This window comes from Protopterus annectens, chromosome 1.part0 (genome assembly GCF_019279795.1).
Source record: "Protopterus annectens isolate FY-2018-M chromosome 1.part0, PAN1.0, whole genome shotgun sequence".
NCBI classification, from domain to species: Eukaryota; Metazoa; Chordata; order Ceratodontiformes; family Protopteridae; genus Protopterus; species Protopterus annectens.
Window position 1 is genome coordinate 1,076,653,654 of NC_056725.1, and position 23,586 is coordinate 1,076,677,239.

Below are 23,586 nucleotides of genomic sequence, written 5' to 3' on the forward strand. Positions count from 1 at the left end.
AAATGAAGGCTCGATTGTTTTAATGTTTGAAAACTGCATTCATAACCCCACTACAATACAGCCATAAAACATTTCAAACAATCTATTATTAATGAGATATATTCATATCATAAATATATCTTTTGACATTTTGGCAGTAATATGACTTTGAAAAACAGAAAATTCTTGTGATTGTTTGCAATACTGATGCATGTATTATTAATGCTGACAAAGACAATGGGGTAGCCATGTGGAGGCAGAAGGGCTATAATCTGGAAGTGCTTATGCAATTGATTAATAGACAGGCATACTTATTGATGGACATTGACCCCCACAAAGTTGCTTAAATGAACTTTGGACGAGATTACTAACAAAGGAGTCATAATTGGGAAGGTGACACAGTAGTTATTAGATAAGTCTTCTAGGTAGAAACTTTATTACATAAATAAAGTACATAAGGAAAACATATCCTGTTTGTCTTGTACCTGGTAGACCTATTTGTGCTTACAGTGGTTCATTAAAAGAACCCCTGTCTGAATAATTGAAATTCAGTCTTAAACCCCCTTCTGCCATGCAGTCTGTAGGTTAAATAACATTACTGTTTTTTTTATTGATGTACCAAATCTTCATACAAAACATTGTCTTCCTTTGCAAATTGGATGTAGAAAGCCTTTATACATTAACATGATATTGGAATCTGGGTGTAGTCAAGTTAATTGCATTCCATTCAATTTTTGAGTTTTTGTTAGGTATGTTACATTTGGCCTTTTAATTTTTTTTCCAGAGGAATGCTACTCAACATTTACAGTTGTCCCAAGGCACTGTCTACTTAAGTGGCTTATTCAAGGCAAATGAGTGCTGAGGGTATCCGATCCTGTACCACAGGAACTACAGCTCACAACGTCTACCATCTGCACCAGTTCCCAGAAAACCTATATTAACTACAACTTTAGGGAACTCTTATGGAGCAGCTTTTAATGTCATATATGCAGATTTATATAGAGAGTATTTTGAATATATTAAGAGCATTTTAAACATATTAAAATATGTAATTTTGAAAAAAAAAATACTTTGATACATCCATTCAGATTTGGAGAAGTTGTCTTGAGTCCTGTTGGTTTCTGTGGAATGACCCACCAGAATTGTTTGTCTGACTTTCTTTCATACTTAAACAATAATGAGTTTGGACTTCATTTTACAATAATGTACAGTTTATTTAAAATTGATTTTTTGGGATATTTCATTAACTACACAAACAGCCAAAAGTACATTAATAACAAACCAAGAATCGAAAGCCAAAGGTATAACGTGCAACAAAGTTATGAATGAAGGATAGGCAAATAATTTAAATTGCAATAAAAATATTTATTATAATAATACAGAGCTAAAACATTTGTAAAGTTAAGTGCTTTCATCCTTGCATCAGCTTTAAAGTAGATTCATCAGAACTAGGAAACACATTAATCCTTAAACAATGATTAACATTACAATTGCTGACTTAATAAATCATTAAAATGCATCTTAAATCTGTATGCTGATTTAACCAAAATATCTACTTCTTAAAAAAAATCCACTTCATAAAAAACTTTGATGTTTAAAAATTCATTAAATAAAGTCACTTAACAAACAATATTTTGACTTGATAATTCCATTGTTTTACAAAATTAATATATAAAGAATTATACATAAATAAAAAAAGTCAGTTTGTCCACTTATAGTTTAGCAGCCCTTTACTTCAACACTGGCACAATAGCTACATGGTCATTTAACACTGGAATACTAGTAACATTTAATGACAGCTGCCAAATCAGTTCCCTATACTTGAGCCTTGTCTCCCAAGCACCACCCCTTGGATTTTGATCTATCTGTTCAAGAATTGCAAATTCATTTTTTTTAAATCAGAACAAATCAATTAATGCTTGTAAAGAGCATTAGTAATATTTCCTTTTCTAATGTCATGTGTATGTTGATATTTTTTACTGAGGATACATTATGTTTTTCCAACAAAAAATACACAGCAGACTGAACATTTGGCATAATACACAACTCCTGTGGTTGAATAATTGCATTTCTAAAGTTATTGCAGAAACCAAGCAGTTTTCAAGCTTGGATTCGGTGCCCAACAGTATATAATTACATTGCCTGCAATCGCCACATGTAGTGGTCTCACCAGACCTATCATTATCCAAATTGTTATATTCAAATAACCTTTTAAGACTGTCTGCTGTTTTGCAAACAATTTTAGATCTTTCCCTACATGTTGCAAAATTGCATGATGAGACTTAAGGATATTCCAGTTACTTTTAACAATCTCCTAAATATTGCTAGACATATCATTACATTGTAAAATATAAGCCCACTTGAAGAATTCTTGTTTGCAGTTTTATCATCACCTTTTACCATATAATTATGATGGAGCTGATCATGAAACCGTTCCCCCAGTAATGGTCTGTATTTGGTTCTCCTAAGGGAACTAACCTCAAGACTTAGCTCATTGACCATCACCTTGGGGTATCCCCTAAGTAAAAACATGTCTGTTAATTTGTTCATTCTGATTTCTAAATCAAATCATCTGAAACTATCCATGATAAGCTGATAAACTGCCCTTTAACCAAACTCTTATTTAATGAAATGGAATTATTGCTTTGAATATGTAAGTACAAATTACCAAAGGTTGGTTTTCTAAAAATAGTTGATGCAAACCCATCTTTAACTGTAGCATTGAGATTAATGCAATCATGTTATCAAGTTAATTCACATGAGTGTTATTGCAAAGATAAATGATGTAAATCCATCCTTAACTTTAATAATCATACTATTAAGGTAATTTGCATGAGTTTTTTTGTAATCATAAGTAAACTTAAAAAATGGTGGTAGATTCTATCTTACCTATAAATTCCTGGACCAATTTATCAGGACCTGCCCAGAAAATAAAAATATCATCAAGGTATCATAGATATAATTTGCAATAAGTGAAAAATAAATTATTATTGTTAAAAACAAATTTGTTTTCCCAACCTTTCATTACCAAACTTAAGGTGCATCCATTTTTTGGTTGCATCACACGATTTATTTATGTTATATAAAAATGGTAATGGATGGTAGATACACATTCAATCTGTTCTGGGGAATATGGTTTTTGATCTAGGAGAAGTCTCAATAAAACGGTGTACTTATGTTTTGGAACTGGTTTGTCTGCTGGATTCCTTTTAGGACTATTTATTTAAATTTTAATCCATGCAATTTTATTTGGGGATTTCTAATTATTGTTTTTTGAATGTTGGTCCTTAATATAATGCAGTTTTCCACCACTTGAAGGCTACTGTTAAGAGTCTTTATCTAGATATGACAAGACTAATTAAATATAAGAATGACATCACATGCTCCCAAACACTTGTGGAATGGAAAGGACTGAATAATGGAAAATGCAGCATGAAGCAGGAAAACACCATTATTTACACTTCATTTTAGTTCATGTTATTTTACTACAGAAAACTGTGATCAATGGAATAGCATAGAAGATTTTTACAAAACTTACATGCAACCAAATGCAATACCTTAAAGATGAGGGCTTTTGTTCACCATGGGGTTGGATAAAAAAATATTGAGTTTTTGAATAAATGCTGCTAGACACATTGAGCTGTTTCTGAATTGTTTCTGAAGATCTTGGTTAGTTTTTTATGAAAAGCAAATGAAAAAGTTATGTTATGAAAAAAAAAATCTGAATTAGTCAAAAAGCACGTTACACCAGAAGTTTAAACAACTGTATGCACAATTTAAAAATGATATGCAAGAAAAGGAAATTAAAGAGATATAAAAGGGTATTGATTATGAAAATAATGCTATGTTCACTTTCAGGAAGAGCAAAAAAATTGTCAAGTTTGTTAACTCTGTTATGATAAAACAAGTTGGGCATTATAAATGACAATGTGGAGATTCAGTTTTAAAAATGATGTTGAAATATGTTTACAACACTACTGATTCCAGTGTGTGTGGCAATTCCTTGAATACAGACCCCAATTATGAGCAAACAGATTCTTCTCTGTCCTGCTACAGAAATCTAATATAAATAGCAAACCTTTAGAAGAGGTGGTGGAACATATCTAGGTTGACATAGAGACAATACATTTGTTTATAAATGTACTAAGAAGGTTATAAGGATTTTCTGATTAATTTATGTCCACATGATGTCCCTGATATCAGAAGATTATTGTTAAAAATTCTAAATTTTATGCCTCTGTTTTATATTTCAGAATATGATATTGTTCTTGAAGTTAATACATTGTGCTGAGTCTTGAATTTAGCCTACTGATACAACAAAAGAGCAAGTGCAATGATTGAGAATGTACAGTTTAGATCTAAGAAATCTGTTTTGTGATGAACTTATCAGCCCATGATAAAAAGTCTGAGCAAGCTATATTGAAAAATCTATGCATTAACCAGGATGCCATTTTTAGAAATGTTAATGGTAATCAGGAACTAGAATAAAACATCGCACCAGCCTGAAGGACTTCAGGATAAAATATTAATTTATTAAAAAAAACGCTGTGAGCACTTTTGGACTTCATCAGAACCACAGAAATAAGAAATGTGAACATATATACCCACAACAATAAATCAATTAATTAATTGAAATTTTTTAAAGTGAACACACTATAAAAAAATGCATAAAAAGCTGCCAAGCCAGAAAGTATTAACATCAAAATTAAAAAAAACTTAGTAAATGTTAGAATTTTTAAACAATTTTAAACCATGTTAGCCCTTGATTTTAAAATAGGTAACAAATGAATGCTGTCATTAATACCAGGGGGATGGGTAGCAAATAATTTCAGTTGCCATTTAACCTCTTTTACTTCAAGTAAGGTTTTAAAATCACCACTCCTGGTATTTACTTTTACCTGATCTAAAATACTAAACTTGAAGGAATGGCATTGGCGAATGCTCCCGAGGTGTCTAAACAAAGCATTTTTAACATTATGCTTACTTATATCATAATAATGTTCATAAACCCTAGACCTTAGCGATCTTTTCTTTAGCCAACGTAAAATGTTGGGCAGCTTGTGCACTTAGCCAAATAAATCATCCCTTTAAATAAACAGTTCTCTTTAATAAAAATCACTTTTGAGTGTAAAATATTGTCAAGGGGAACATAATTATCCTAAAAATGTGGGAACATTGTCTACAAAGGCCACACTTGGAAGTTGAAGTGACCTTGGTGGTAGAGGAAGGGAATCTAACATCACTTTCAAAACTCTGCTTAAGGTTAAAACCAGTTTTAAAAACAAAAGAATGGCAAGGTCCTAAAATCTGATAAACTTCTGGATTACCTTTAAGTATGTTTCAATTGTTACAAGAATTTCTTTTAACCTTGTTTACCTGTGACCCATATTCTAAAATTAAAGTTCTCTCATAGCCTGAAGATGACAAAGTGTCCATAGGTAGGGTAAAGGCTATTTCTAAAAGAGGTTTATATTTAGTCCCCTACTGTAAGAATTCTTACTCCATTGTGTCTTTAACTAAAAAAAGTAGGATACTCAGATATAAACATCTCAGCTATAATGACTAATTCTATTTTAATATCTTCATAATTAGAGGTCATAATAATGGTAAAATAGCCTAGGATGAAATGGTTGCAATTATGAATATTTTAGAAATGAAAAGGTGAGTTAGCGGGAGTTTGGGACTGCAGTGATTATCACATTGAAGTTAACAATTCATTTTCTTTTATTTTGATGTACAGACATTATATACTAGCACAAGATATGACATTTGGAATGAAACAATTACATTTTAATTATCTTTTCAGTCCTTCACTATGATGAATACCATGATTTTTTGAGAGCAATGGTACTTCTAGTTTTATTTTCATAATGTGTTTTAGTATCAAGACAATGGCATATGCAGCTTAAGGGGGCATCTATAAAGGCTAATTTTGTCATTACATATGTTATGTCTAAAATGAGATGATCTAGAATGTACAGAGTGAGTGCGTGGCATACATAAATATGTTGGTTGCTATGGGATGGGAATGTAGAAATTTGAAAAGTTTTGGGAATTACCTAATTGAAAACACATATGGGCAAGTGTTTGTAGCAAAGTATTGTTTGTTTAACATTGACTTTTGGATACCTTGGTCACTAATTTATTTAATGGCTCCATTAATATTGTACTGTGTAGGAAACATTTCACTAGGAATTCTGTTATTTGCAACTATCTGTCATCCTAATCATATGATAAAATACAACTGAAGTCAGTATTGTTAAGCCTGGGAAGATTCTATAATGAGGAGGAAGAGTGTATTCAACAAACAGGATTAGTGTCTGATCCATTGTTGAAAGGGATTATACTAAACAGTTGATTCATGAATCGCATGAAAGTGTACTGAGTAAGGACAACAAAAAAATTACTAGTTACAAAAGTAGACAGGGCTGGAAGGTCAAGAGTAAGCGCTAAATGATTATGACCTATATCAATAATACTTATAACATTTAAAAATGTTATTCTGAAACATTTGTATCTGTTGAAAAGAAATGACTATTTGGTAATAATGTAAGTGAGGTGTGGAAGTTTGGTTAAAATAGAGGGACAAATGCTAGAGAACATTTGAGATGGTCAAAAAAATTAGGAATGCAAGTGACTCACAAAGATATATTGTTTCTATCCACAAATATAATCACATTTATGAAACATTTATAAGCATGAGTACAACATACACTATTAGGGAATTTATTATTTGTAGAACCAGTTGGCAGTCTATTTGATTACTTGCTCATGCAGAGCATTTTTCAGATAATTAAAACTTACAAGGATTGGAATTAAAGAACAGTCCATTTGCCAAAAATTACTTGTAAAAGAGAAAGAAGTGCACTTTACAAACACACATTAATATATCCAACAGCATTATTTACTTATTTAGATATTGATAAGGTGAATCTTGCATACTCTGAGAACCATGAACATATAGGCAACTAAGAATGAAAGTGAATAATTCAGTTTGGTGTCACATACAAGCATGGATTGAATGAGTATTTCTGATTTTCATTTGTATATCCATATTTTTAATCAGCCCTAGATGATAATATACTGTTTATGAATTCATATTGTTAAATGGATGACAATAGATGAGCTTTAAAATAATCTACAGTACAGATGACACTACAAAAAGACAATAAAATTTGTTTTTATGCCTGGATACAAAATGCTTGTGGAAGAAATATTTTTAATTATTATATGCTGTCCTATTTTACATTTGATCATTATCAGTTATCATATACTTTTATTTGACTGTGATTGGTTTAGCTGTGCCACTTGATTTTTTTTTTTACTTGAATGATATGATTTATTTAGATCATATAAGGAAAATGGTTGGTTAATAGCCAAACACTGAAGATGCTCTTGTGAAACTAGTCTGTGTGCAGTCTTGGAGATGCCTCATTAAAACAATGGACTTATGTTTTTGAATACTTTTGTTTGCTGTAGACACACACACACACACACACACACACACACACACACACACACACACACACACACACACACACACTTTCTCTAGACAAAAACAGAGAGTGAAAAAATACAAAAAAAAACATGTAACTGATGATACAATTTTCTGACAGCATTAAATCAGTTGCAACAAAATGCATAACAAGTTCTGAATTGTTCCTAATAGTATCTGCTGTCATGTTCGATGGAAAGAACAGTGAAATAATCCACAAAGTGCAAGTGATTGATCAGAAATAAATGTAATACAGTTGCAACAAATCTAACCTGAAATACCACGACATAGATGCAGCACTGAAAACCAAGTAAAGGGGAAAAAAGCAAAAGCCATATTTTTATGGAAATGCCATTGCACTTTGCAAAGACAGTAAGACTCCTGCACATTTTGAAAAAATCCATCATTTTCTTTCATTTACAGCTTCTAAGCGCTTGTTGCAATTGTTGTTTTATCTCTCATTCCAGCAGCAACAACATTGGCCTTTCAAAGTAATTTGTCAGACAATTGGCAATAATTCAAGTGGAAGTTAAATCTTTAAAGTATCACTCACTCTTTGGACATGTAAGAAAATGGTATATATTTGAACTGTGCTCTTCCGGTATGAGGTTCTAACTTTGTTTCTGTTAAGTTTCCTTAAGAGAATCAGTTTTACTGCTTAGAACAAAATGCATTTGCCAGTTGATGGTATACCACATTATTGTATTTTATTTTTCTGTAATCTACTAACATATGCATTTTTTATTCTTCATAATTTTACATACAGATATGCAAATTTCAAGGATAATGTGTTAATTTCAGTATACAGGAATTGTTTTTAGATCATTTCCGCAATCCTCAAAATATATAAACCCTTCAAATTTCTTACATCTATCCCCAAAATTCAAACACAAGTTTATTTACTAAAATGCTGATCCTTTATAGTCTGTTCACCTTCCTTATACTAACGGCACCACGTAAAATGCAATTATGATTACTTTCCTATCCCTGGGCCCTCCTTGTCCATATTCATTGCCATGCTTCTTAAATAAATGTTATTGATTGCTTGTCTTTGATGTCAAAATATTTATTGTCATTATTGCCTGAGTTTAATGCCCAGATTAGGTTTACTGTATTGGACAATGCATGGAAATGGACATTGTCATTATTATTATACAAATCTACCCAGGAGAAAATAAAACTAAAATAATGAGGCATCTCCTTTTAATCAATTGATACATAAATGACTCACCCTTAACATCTGGTGCATGCAAGCTGGTTATGCAATATAAAGGAAGAGATAGCAAGACAGTGTAACTTGAAGCATACCATTATTTATACTAAATACAGAAGCTAACTCATGTTATTGCTGTTTTTATGTCCTTCTGAGCATGTTATTTTACAGATAAATAGTCTTAGTTAGCAAAAATGGCTCTGCTGACCAGCTATATTTAACTGAAACATGTCTAAATAGCAACTAAATATACAAATCTCAAAGTAATAAATAAGTTCAAACAACATTGCCTAGTGTAAAACACAAATGTTATATTGAAGGTAGCAGTTTGCGATATGATTATAGGTGAATTATAGAAAGGTAAACAACCCAAACATAAAAATAGTAATAATCATAGAAATATATCTAAAATTAGCAAAGCAAACAAGTAAAGAAAAAGTATAACCACCACTAGTGGATATACAATTTAAATCTTATGTTGACACAAAGTCTTACTTTGAATACCCTAAGAGGGGTCTATATTCCCTTATAGAAAAGGCCAAACATCGAACTCCATTTCATCGACCCCTAAATATCAAACTGCCATTTATGTGAACAGCCAAGTCAGTGATTTTTTTTTTCCTAGGGAAAAAAATTGCTTGGCCATCATCGTGAATTTTCCCTTTTTCCCACTGTAGTGCAGTCTTCGAGTTGGTATATTTAGTTGGGGGGGGGGGCTCCCACTTTGAAATGTTTGAAGTGGTGTGTCGTTTCTGCTTAGTCAAGTGATTTTTTTCCATAGGAAAAAAAATTGCTGAATTGGCTGTTTGCATAAATGGCAGTTTGATTGTTTAGGGGTCGATGAAAGGGCATTTGATGGTTAGCCTTTTGATGAGGTAATATAGACCCACCCCTAAGAGAGCTGTTTTAATGAAATACTCATAAATGGAGTAACAATATATAAGTGTAAGGGAGTGAATCTACATTCCTAACTTTACGATACTGAGGCTAAATTAGAAATATCAATTTGGCTTTGCTGTGCAATACATAAGATGCACTGCATGCGTGCCTTTATTAAATGAATACAGGTTTGAGACAGGTGTTCATGATACAACCACAGCCCTGAGCAGGGTGTATACTTTTAAGACCCTGATGACAACATAAAGGTTCACAATGACTGCACTATACGGAGAGTACAGTAATCAAAGTTTATACAGTGCAACTTAGCTCAAGAAACTATGCGTGGAAATATGAGAATGGCTTTGCCTAGGCTGATATTATGTGCCAATATGCAAACCTGTATGATGAAGTGGGACAGCAGGTGAGAAGGTCTCTTAAATGTATGGAAAAGTTATATATTTTTAGTAGTGATTCATAAGTGCAGGTAACACAGGATCTCAAGTGGCATGTATGAAATCAATTCAAACAGAAGCTGTGAGGCAAGAAGGGTCCTGAATGTCATCTAATGAATGCACTAACTACAAACATGTTTTTTTTAGTAATTACACTGCTTCCTCTGCCAGGTTAACTTACAAAGGATAGTACTATATATACTTAACAATATTTTTCTATATTACATTTTATTACTCCGTCTTCAAGACTTTTTTGTATAATTCATATTGCAAAATTGAGAGAAATGGGGAAATGTGTAGTCATCATAAAATAAAATATCTCATACTCCCTTGCATGAATAAACTTGAATTTTCTGTCATGTGTTTTTCAAATTAACAGAATTTCCCTGTTGCTTTTACTTTTTCTGCTACAGTTGCTAATGCTTCTGCTTAACTTTCATGGTGAGGAATGGATGTTGGCACCAAACCTATCATGCACTATTTAATACAGCGTACCCTTGAAGTATTTTCAAATAACCATAGAGCAATGCTTCTTCATGAGCCAAGCATTTACAGTGCTCATTATGCTCCCATATTATTTTAACTACAAGTACTTTAGACTGTTACATAAATGCTTTATGCTAAATACAGAATGTGTGAACCTGCATAAAATAAAAGTCAAGAACATAAAAATGTACAAATGAGATTGCAAAACAAGCAATGAGTATTGCATTAAGAAAACATATCTACATTTATGGCTGCATTAATTCTACCAAATCCATTCTGAAATACACATAGAATTCTCTGGAGAGAAATAGTAATCAAACAACCGAATTATTCTGAATGCTTAAATACTAAATTTACATTTTCTTAGCATGACTGAGCACTTAGATTTTGTTACATATCTGTTCATCATGGCATTTCCAGGTTTGAAGTATCACCGCTCGATAATGCCTCAGCTTCCAGTTATTATTCTTCGCTAGGCTTTGTGAAAGAATATAAGCTAAATGAGCCATCTAATTTATGTTGTGTCTCTAATGTCAAACTTTTGCATGAGCCTCGTGTATGAGATAATTGACAAAATTAATCTTTCCTTTGTTTGCCTTGTCAGAATGTCTGACTTTTTTCTTTTTCTTACCCTCATATGGCTGTTTAATAGTTTTGCTGCACTGTTAGAATTCTCTGATCCATTCCTTATCACCCAATGCATTAATACAGGGATTTTAACCATTACATAAACACCATGATAATCAGTCAGTGACTTAATACTGGTAATGTTAAAATATTTACCTCTTAAGACAATATAAAAAAAGATTGGATGCAAATGAAAAATGTCATATGATGGGTTCAAATTAGCTATTCATCTGCATAATGATTCATTTTTGAATTATTTGTTGTATAACATGCTTTTAGAAATCTCATGTTCAGTATAATGTATTTAAGAAAGCTTTTACGCTGAGATTCACAGCGTGCCCTATGTGTCTGATGAAGGCTTGTGCCACTAACAGCAATACACTTAGTGAAAGTAAACATAAGTACAAAAATGGCAGCAAGATGCTTGGCTGAAACTGCTAGCTGTCCTCCAGTGTTAAAATTGGAGCAATGTTGAAAAGTTGCAGGCCAAACAGAATGAATCAGACCAGGTAGTACACTATGAAGCAATGTCACAGCCGCATGCTGACTATCATAAATCTCACAATACTTGAAGATAGCAGGTAAACTTAGTCGGCACATACTGGATGAGGATGCCAGCAAGTGCTTCATAAAACTAAGCTGTGGCATATTGCAAATACCTTGTGTCAGGTATCTAGCCATCTGGCTATTTATTGCTTCTATGAAGAGCCTAATCATGGTCAAATGGGGACCTAGGCAAAGTAATGGACTTCCCCCCAGCCATTCCAGTGTCTCATTGCTTCCGTTATTTAGCTTTCTTCAATTTAGTGTAAACATTATTCAAAACTATCAGTAGGGATTCTATTTACTTCTTTACTTTTACAATTATTACAGAGATTTGGATTTAATTTAAAACTTGTTTCAAATTTTATAGCACAAACTGATGGCCATCTGGTTAACAAAACAGTCTAACCTTAAAAACAGACCAACAAGACTGACAGTAAACTTCTCTTCCACTGTAATTCATATTATTTGAAAATGCACTGAAACTCATACTCATTGAAAATACAAATTTCCTATGATGGATTAAGTGCACCTTTTTCACTGGGCTGTTTTCAAACTATGCCCCACCACCCTGCACATGTTTTATGATCATGCATAAATGCATGCATTCTTTGAGGCAGCTTCTTTATTTTTTTTAATATATTTCTTCTTTAATAGAGAGTGTGTTAGCTTTGTAGTTTTGAACATTCTTTCCAGAGGCTGTGAAGCAAAATGTATGAATCAATGGTGATATGCTCATCACATACTGACGTATGATAAAAATGGCCACAATAAAATATTCCAATTTTATTTACACAAATATACACCAGAACTGCAAAAATGGACAAATGATTTTTTTAACTTTATCAGCTTGTCAATCATATTTATCTACAGACATCTCCAGAACCCAACAATTACAGCTACACTGTTAAATACATCTTTCTCAGATGTCTTTGTCAAAAATAGATAATAATGACCAAAGTCAAATATTTCAAATTTGTTTGCCAAAGTATTTCAAATTAATTCACACACATGCATACTAGTCCTGAAAACCAGATTATGGACTCTTTAAAAATGGCCAGATGGTAAAAGAATAATGTATTTTCATCCACAGACACCCCCTGCCAGCAGTTATAGCCACTCTGACTGAACACAGCCCTTATTTTTATGAATAAATACATTACTGTACCTTTATAGCTTTGGTTGAATACATAAAATTTTACAAAGATTACTAACATTATGCCATAAAATCCAGCCACTTTTAGCTCAGTTTAAATGCAAGAGCATTCACGAGAGCATAAGAAATATTACCCACCTGTTAATATATGCTAAGTCAATATGCACAATCTCAGCAGAAGTAAAAGTCATCTGGAAATGTCCATATTAAAGAGAAGTACTACTAAATCAGAGATTGCTGCTAGCAGACAACTTTGCATTTCAGTGCTTCATCTGCAAATTCAGTACCTGCTGCTCTTGAAGAATACTTTACCTATTTTACTTTAAAAAGCTTGCACTGGGTATATTGCTATAACATTTCTTGATCTAGATCAGCTACGCAATAGGGAATAGTTTGCAAACAAAGACAACATGTTTATAGGTAATAGGGAGACCATTAATGAGCATAACCTGAATTTCCAATTGCTCTACATCATTTTCTTATTAAGTGACTTGCTCGAAGTCACATAGTAGGTAAATGAAGGTGAAAAGATTCAAACTCTGCACCATTGCCACAAGAAGCAGCTAATTAACAAGTTGTAGCTTTAGTCCTCTGTGTCAACTAAATGCATGAATCCTTTGCAATCTAGTCTTGTAGAGAAGACTCTATCACATTAATATGCCACACTGATTGCATAACGGATACTGAGGACCAGACAGTTCTGATCATCATTCCAAATAATGCAGATTGTATGACCTCACAAACATCAATGCATTTGCAGTTGCTGAAGGTTGCACAGAAGGTGTGTACTACTGAAATGCAACATATTTAGACTACTAAAATACAACTCATTTAGACTATAATATGAAATCCAAGTCTATTAATTAATGTATTCATTATTTAGTGCAGTTAATAAAGCAAAACAATTAAAGGCAATCCCTGGAATACATTAATCCCTACACTAACTGTACACCATTCTGAAGGAACAGACAACAAAGGCATTACTCACACCTTCTGCCTCCGAATTTTAATTTTTTTTTGCTGATTTTCTTGCAGCCTTAAATTTCAAGGTGGATTCATAAAGGTTACCACGAAGTGTATATTACATGTACACTTAGTGTAATATTTCTGAGTGACTAGAAAACACAAAAATGTGCTAGGGATGTTCTTGATCACAGACCATCTACACTTAGTGTAGGCATAATGAATCTAGCCAATCATAGCTGCAGAAGCTTTTGCTCAACAACTCACAAGTCATACAAAAATCTAAACTATTACTGCATACACCATACTAATTTTTTTGTTTAGCTTTTATTTATTTGAGGGGGGAAGCTTACATACTTGTAGGACAACCATCTCATTTTTGACTTCCAATATCTTCCTTATCATCAAGCATAGCTATCCCTCTATGGTATCACTCAGTACAGGTGTGGCCTACTTGAAGGGCAAACAGGCTATAATGTTGTAGCATACACCTCCATGGTCTACTTCCAGAGTCTACAGAACTGGATCATGGAGAGATGGAGCCCTATTTATGGTATCAAATCAAGCCTTGCCAGTGCAACCAATATCCAATTTCTTGCCTGCCTCTCTTCAGTTGCCATAAATGCTGTCCAGACCTGTCAACCTAAATACAATCTTGTCTTTATTTTTATAATTAACGCAGAGATTTGGATTTCATTTAAAACATTTAACTCAGGTTTTTCAGGGGAAAAAAGAATGACAACTATTTTCTAAGCAAAACATGAGAAATAGTAATCTTCTCTTCTCTTGAAAATCACATATAGTGAAAATTCTTCTGGTGACCCACTAAACTGCAAGAAGAATGATGGGATTCATACACAAGTATCACATGGTAAATGCCTAATTATCATGCATGTAAAGGGTGCAGGAATTCAAAAGACAAATGTGTAGCACATTTGATAACAGTCTGGGACAGCCTATTGAACACCAGTGACCTTTCTCAGGAGCATGGTAGGAGTACTGTCTGGTGAAGTAACTTAGCAGACACACATACAAGATTAATTAAGGGTTTGGGAATCAAACCATGTACTGTGGGAGCAAATCTTTATCAGCTCATACATTACTCATCTGCAGTTAGTGTTAGACAACCTATCGTAGTCAAACCACAGTGCATTTCTCACTGTTTACCTGAAAAAAAAAAATAAAAATGGATTCATAGTTATAATATTAAATTTAGAATCTTAGACATTGTGCTGTCCAAATTATTCACAGCTACATAATAAACACAATCCCTGGGATTCAGCAAGCAGCTGTGCAGGAATAAGTTATTCCTGCATGGCAGGGACCGTTCCTGTTCAGCACAGCAGTGTGCCATGCATATGCATGAAGGTGCGCTGCTGTGCTCCAAAACAGACATGGTTCCATGTACAAGCGCAGGCAGTGTGTGTGAGAGCAGAGCTCTCACAATATACATGCCCCCTGCACTCCAGAATTGGCTTTTGGCAATTTAAAATGAGCGAGAATGCTCGTAACCCCCCCCAACCCATCAGGATAACAAATCTGGTCAAAGCCATAAGGGGCAATCGTCCCTACCAAGACAAATGTTGTCAGAATAACACATGTAGCATAAGCACATAATGCACACCTCCCAACCCATCAGAGTAAGGAATGTGGACAAAGCCAAAAGGGACAATCATCCCATAAAGCAGAAAGTTGATAGAATAAGAGGTTCAGCATTAGCAGGAATATTCTGAAGGGTACAAATAAAATAACACAACAAATACATTTTTTTTTATAAACGTGATAAAGTTTAAGCATAGCTGCATGGGTGTGCCCGTTGCTTAGCTATGCTTAGTTCAGCTTAATTAGCACAAGAAGATAAATAACAAGAGAATGCAACATAAGAAGTATTTCAAAAGTGTAGTGGTTAGAGCGTATGCTTTGCAACCAATCAATCCCCAATATAACCCATTTTCATTTTACATATGAAAGCAGTACATAAACATTTATTTTTATAATTAGCTACTAAATATATATTTGTTAACCAGAGCACTGTATGAGGTCCAGATGTGAGGTGTCAGTTTAATAAAGTTGTGAAACCCCCATATAAACACAAGTGCCCCATACAGTATAGTCACACATGAATAAATGTAATGAAAGCACATTGGGGGATGTCAGGGACAGTAAACAAATTTATAATATGTAATGAATGATGAATCAATGCCATACAGCAGATAGTCTATAAAATAAAAAAAACAAGCAAAGCTAAGCATTGCACATCTCTGCTTACCAGGTATAAGCATTGTGTAAATATGACTGCTAAGCAATGAGTTGCCTAGCTAAGTAGATTTGCCCATTGGTAAGCAGTACTGAACCTGCCCCTTTAAGCACTGCCAACCTTAGCTAAGCAGGTTTGCCCGTAGCTTAGCTTAGCTCAGCATATTCAAAACTATCCAATCACGGCAAAGGCCAAGCAATTGGCCTTATTTAAACCCCACTGGCAGGAATACAGCTCATAACTGGTTTTAGCTTCCCAATGTAGGCAGTATGGCAGGAGTTGGTGAGGGCATGCACTTCCGTGTGCAATGCTGGGGCATACAGGAGTCCAAGGTCATGGTAGGACTCCTGGTACAAAACTGTGATGAGAGACTGCTGCAGGGCCAGTATCAGGGCTCCCAATATAAATCAGAAGCCTGGGACCATCTCGCCTGTGATCTCACCAGTTCCACTGGTATCCTTCAGACTGGTGAGCAGGTCAGGCACCACTCTGCCGAATTGAAGTGGAGAAAGAGGGAGCTCTTGGATGAGTGGGTTCAAGAAGTAAGGCAGAGGAGTGATGTCCCAGCAGTGTGTAAGTACTCATATCAGTAATTGTTTACTAATGTCCAGCCTATATATATGATGGATAGGTATGCCTAAAAATGTCTCTGTTTCCCTTACAGCTGCAGCTGACCAGGCTGTGAATGAGGAAGCCCATGCTAGTAGGTTGTAAAGGCTGCATCACAAGGCTGGTGAGTATCAATCCTGCTTGTAGTAGTCATACCAAATGAACATAATGTAGTAGAAAGTCACCTGGCAGTATAAAAACTATGTATGGGTTGTACTGAATAAACCAGACAATATGATAGTAATAGTCCCATATAGGTCATAGTTAAGTAAAACTGTAACTACCTGGCAATAGAGCTCTAAATCCTGTACTGGTTGTATTTACTCTGGTATTGTATGGCATTTATTGTTGCATTCTTTGAATAGTAATGTTGTGTTAACCACTGTTACCCACACTGTGCTGCATAAAAAAATGTATAGGAATGTCTGTATGAGACTGTTGTAAGCACAAGATCAGACTATACAACCAAGAGAGACTTAGAAAACACTGAAGTGATAGACAGCAATATCCAAATAGCACACTCTACTGAAACTTAAATTGTTGTATTTTTAGCAGACACAGCCATGGTTCGAATCCTGGGAGTATTAATAAGCTGTATGCATAATCATACATCTCAACTGTACAGATTTTTTCAGAATGTCCAGATAATTGTCTCATATTTTCTGCCTGTTCCTCTGTTCCCCTGGCAAATCAGTGGGATGATGTCAGAATTGTAGTCACTAAATAATGACATACATTTGATTTTCAGATGACAAAACCTTCAGAAAATGTATATTAAAACAAACCCTGTCACCCTAGCAACTCTCTATGTTTATGAGAGCAATATTCAAAATGTGTCCCAATTTGTACCCCCATGTTGTCAAGCTTTGTCCAGAGTATGTGCATTAAGAGACTGAGATGTATGTGCATAATATTAACTAGGAATCTGGGAATATGTGCAGAAACAGTCAGGTAGTGTTAACAAACATTCCCCCCACAGGTCTATCAGATAAGAAAACTGTGCCTGCCAATAAAGTTTTAAATCCTGGACTGGTAGTGTTTACTCTGGTATTGTATGGCCTGACATGTAGCATTCGGTCACATCTGATATAAGAATAGTACTTTTGTGTCAACCACTGTTGCTCACACTGTGCTACATAAAAATATGTCTAGGAATGTTTGTATAAGTCTGTTGTAATTACAAGGTCAGTATGTACAACCAAGAGAGACTTAGACAGAAAACAATGAAGGAATCAACAGCAATATCCAAATCGCACACTCTGCTGAAACCTAAATTGTTGTGTTTTTAGCAGACACAGCAATGGTTCAAATCCTGGGAGTGGTATTAAGCTGTATGCATAATCATACCTCTCAACTGTACACATTTTATTCAGAATGTCCAGATAATTGGCTCATATTTTCTGCCTGTTCCTCTGTCCCCCTGGCAAATCAGTGGGATGATCTCAGAAATGTAGTCACTAAATAATGACATACATTTGATTTTCAGACCTCAGCACCTTCAGAAAATCTATATTAAAACAAATCCTGTCACTCTAGCAACTCTCCAAGTTTATGAGAGCAATATTCAAAATATGTCCCTATTTGTACCTCCATGTTGTCAAGCTTTTCCCAGCATTGGTGCATTAAGAGATTGAGAGGTATGTGCATAATATTAACTTGGAATCTGGGAATATGTGTAAAAACAGTCAGGTAGTGTTAACAAACATTCCCTCCACAGGCCTATCAGGTAAGAGATGTAGAATTTAGCTATAAGACAGTTGAAGTATACACTGTGTACAAACATACCACTGCCCAAACAAAGGCCATAGGGTATTGTAATAATACCTGTGCAGTAATAATTAGAGCAATGATCATTAAAGTTGTGAGTAGTACAAGGATATATAAGTTGTTAACTGACATCTCTCTCCCCCCACCCCCCCACCATATCTGCAACAGTAATCTAAATACACAAATCAATGGGCATGTTTACACCAAACCTACTGTTGGGGCATATGTCCTGTTGTTCAATAAATATTGAAATGTGTTTCTATTAATGTTCCATGTTGAAATACTATCATTGGTGGCCTGTTGCTATCAGTGTAACCTGCATGCCATTGTAATGGCCACTGTGGTTCCATATATGCAGCTGTTGTGTTTGCTATGCAGCTGGTCCAAATCAGGTGTTTTGAGTTAATGGGAATATCTATGCATGCTGTTATAACTAATCCTGGATTGTGTTGACTATTACTAACCCACATATGTTTTAAAACTGCAACACCATAGCACATTTGGGAAGGCCGGTCTCAGCGGACCCACCTCTCCCACCTCATCTGGTCATGGCCGCAGGCCCCAGTACATCTGGGACCCACCCCAGGACCTCCATATCCACTGCTCCTGTACAACCTTTGGGTGGAACCACCTCAGGGGATGGGGCTCACCCCCCCCCGACAGTGGGCGTGGACGGGATCCTGTCATCTGAAGTCAGTTCCGGGCATTGCTGAATAGCAAACTCCGAAGGGAGTTTGGAGATCTGCTATGCCAGCTTGAGGGCTGTGTGGCACATTTAGAGGGTCAGCCTGCCTTTCCTGCTCAGCCCCCAGCACAGACACCTTTGGGGCTGTGAAGGTGCAGTGGTGACTGCCCATAGGCGGGGACGTCAGTCCCACTGTTTCCATTTGGGGGCTCATGGGCTTCCGATTTCCTAACACCCCTTCCCGTCCAAGGTGTTTATCCCCCACATGTGTCATATACTGCCTTTGTATGCTGTCTTGTCTATATTGTCTGTCTTCCTACCCAACCTACCTCCACAAATATACCTACTGTCCTTCCACAACATCCCACTCTCATCTTAAAAAAAGGGCAATCTGTTCCCCAAAAAATTTTTCACCCCATGCATAGCTGTCAATTTTGCACATGTATCTACTGGACACATGTAATCTAGTCTAATTGGCTTCACAAAACATTTTTGTTGTCCTCACCCCTCTCTCAAGGGTTTTCAGTGTTCAAATCTACCTCAAATCTACCTCTAAATTCAATATATATACACAGCTGTTGCTGTAGAAGAAATGGGCAGCTATGGACCTTCCCTACACCTGTCCTGCACATCCCTAGCTATATTCCCTATTATGTTTCCCTCTGCCTGCCCCCTTTTTCACCACTTACCTATCGCCCCTTTTTTCTTTTCTTTTAAAGAAATTAGCATGGGGTAAGCAGGAGCAAGCACTTTTAAGCAGTAGTAAGCAGGTTTAAGCCTGTTTGTGTGGCGCTAAGCAATGCCTACACAGATTAAGCTCTTTCAGGCTGTCTGTAAGCTTATTTAACCAGAAGTTAGCACTGCTTACTGCCCCACAAACCCGTGCAAACCTGCTTACAACAGCTTAAAAGTGCCGTGATCACTCTGTATTCAATAGCCCTTGTTCTGCCCAGCAACAAAATAATCAGGTATTGCAAGTGTCAAACCCAGAACCCTGCACACCATTGCCACAGAAATTTACAACTAAGCCATTTGAGCTATACATAAGTGCAATGTTTTCTCAAACATATCATGCAGCACAGTCATTCAACAGTAAGGAAAATGTATTTATATATGTAGATGTATGTATGTATAGCTCTCTTTCTCTCTCTCTCTCTCTCTCTCACTGTATATATATATATATATATATATATATATATATATATATATATATATATATATATATATATATATATATATATTTATAGACATACATGTCTATGTATACATATATGTCTCTCTCTCTCTCTCTATAAATATATATATATATATATATATATATATATATATATATATATATATATATATATATATATTTCATTCACACATTGGATCCACACTCTGATCCTCTCATTGCAAAACATTTGACCAAAGGCACTGCTAATGGGGGTGAGGGGGCTGAAAATAGGGGCTTCTTGTAATTATTGCCATTATCTCTTCCTCCACAGATGAACTGATCTGTCTTGCAGCACAATAACCATTACTTGCAAGTCTTGAACCCAGAAATCTGCACAGCATAACCACCACAAGTTACCACCAAACCATCTCAACTGTAACATGTCAGGGTGATTTCTCTAACATATCATGCAGAACAGTCAGTCTACCATAGGGAATGTGCAGTGTGGAAGCACTAAACATTCCAATGATACATACACACACACACAAACATATATATATATATATATATATATATATATATATATATATATATATATATATATACATATACATATATATATATATATATATATATATATATATATATATATATATATATATATATATATATATATATATATGTATATATATATATATATATATATATATATATATATATATATATATCAAGAGAATATATATATATATATATATATATATATATATATATAGAGGGTGCACAGCATATCAGACAGCCATTATTTCTTCTGCTGCCACATTTTCAAATCGCCAGTGTCTGATTCTTTCTTACAAATGAGAATTACTGCATGAAACATATTCCCACACACAATGCAAAACACAGGACACCACACACAAATTTGCATACATAGAAATGTTTATTTGTCTACTATTTCAGTTGATTATGCCATTTGTTACAGCAGTTAGGCGTTTGAAATACATAATAACTGAGTTATGCAACTCTCAAACAAAACATATGATACAGTAGTCTGCAAAACATAACATACTTTGCTGTCTAGGCTAAAGCCTTCAAGTAGTACAACTGTAAAAAAAAACACTTGCCTTGAAGATAAGACTCAATCAACACTTAATTACAGATGTACTTCAACAGCCTCCAATTACACTCTGTACTCACCCCCTATTGGGAAAAGTATTAGCTGTCACAATGTAAATGTATCTGTTACATAACAATGCTTAACGTAAAACGTCACTATCATACTGACAAACAGAAATGTGTGTAAGACAGTAAGCTCTAGCCCACCACTGTTCCCATGGTGAAATTTATGAAAATTTACAGCCATAGACCTTAATGATGTTTCATAGTTTCATAGTTTCATAGTTTGGTACTAGGCTATCTGCCCTGGGGCATTTATAAGCCTAGCCATAGTGATGTGGCTTTCGCCACCCCATGTAATGGTACAAAATTGTACAGAATAGATTTAGAATACTGTGCCTCTGTCTAGTAGTGACACAGTGAAGACCCCTTTACATAATAGAATTAGTTTACTGTGCCTCTGTCTAGTAGTGACACAGAGATGACCCCTGGGGTAAACCTACGATCTCCCATCCACTCATCAAGATTTCTCTTGAAGAGAGTCAGTGAGGGGCTCTGCCTAACATGAACTGGGATTCTGTTCCAGAGTATGGGAAGCCTCTGAGTTATGAATCTGTCCCTCCAGCATGTCCTATTCATATTTGTGCTGAGGTTCAAATCTTTAGCTCTCATGGTTCTGATGGATTTGGATTTTTTTACGTGGAGCATGTCCATCAAATCCTGATTGGACATGGCCTTGTACGTCAGGCACAGATCACCTCTGAGTAGGCGGTATGCTACTGAATAGAGTTGGAGTTTCTTTAGTCTGGCAGCATATGACATATGTTGGAGACCCTTGATCCTCTTGGTGAGGTAGTTTTGGGGTCTCTCTAGCTGTTGCAAGTGCCGGGTGAGGTACATACCAAATGGGGCATTGTGCTCAATCATGGGCCTGATAAGGGAGGAGTACAGGGGCACAATGACCTCCTTTGATCTGGATGTGAATCCCTTCATGATAAGGTGGGCAAGGTAGAAAGTCTTTCTAACCACTTTGGCAATGTGGGTGTCAAATGAGAGGTCACTATCGACTTGAGTCCCCAGGTCTCTGATTACTTTTTCCGTACTCAGTGGGTTACCGCCTATGTGATAATTTGTGGGCACTTTGTTTTTCCAAAAAGGGGATGACTATACATTTTTTGGCATTTAGTTTAAGGCCATGACTCCGGCACCAGTTGTCCGTTTCAGTGTAGCCTTTCTGTAGGATGTGTGTGTCAGCTGGTGTATTGACTATGGCGCCTAGTTTGCATTCATCTGCGAACTTTGTCAGCCACAACCCTCCCATGTTTGCTTTCACATCTGAGAAATAAATGCCGAACAAGAGGGGTCCTAGGACAGAGCCCTGTGGGACACCACTTGTTACTGGCTTTGAGTCTGACATGGCTCCAGTGATTTTGACTTTATGGGTTCTATCCTTTAGCTAGTTTGCCACCCATCTTGTAACATATGGATTTACATTTAATCTGTTGAGCTTGTCTATGATGCCAGAGTGGGGTATTGTGTCGAAAGCTTTAGCCAAGTCCAGGTAGGCTGTATGGACTGCTTTGCCCTCGTCAATGGCTCTAGTGACTGTTTTGAAAAAGTCAACCAGGTTTAAAAGGCAGGATCTGCCTTTTACAAAGCTGAACTGGGTGGGATCGAGTGTCTGTAAGTCCCCAATGTCTCTGTTTATTAGTTCCATAATGATTCTTTCCATAGCTTTGAAGACCAGGCTGGTTAAGCTTATGGGGCAGTAGTTACCAGGGTCAGTAGAGGTGCCTCCTTTGTGGAGTGGGACTACTGTTGCTGTATGCCAGTTTTCAGGTACATATCCTGTAGTAAGGCAAAGGTTAAATAACATTTTTATGTGTGGGTTTAGCTCCTCTTGGAGTTCACGTAGCACGCAACCCGGGATACCATCAGGTCCCATTGATGCTGTGTTTTTAGCTTTGCTGAGGGCGGTTCTCACCTGGACATCTGAGATGACAGGGAGGTTACATTCAGCTGGGATAAGTATTTCTTCTTTTGGGGGTGAGGGAGGGAAGAAATTTGCACTGAACCTGTCTGCCAGAATGTTGGCAATATCTGTGGGTTCGGTGTATTTTTTGTCATTGTGAACTAATTCTGAACATATCTGAGGGTTTCCGCCCAGGTTTCTAACAAAGCTGAAGAAGGCCTTGTGGTTATCTTT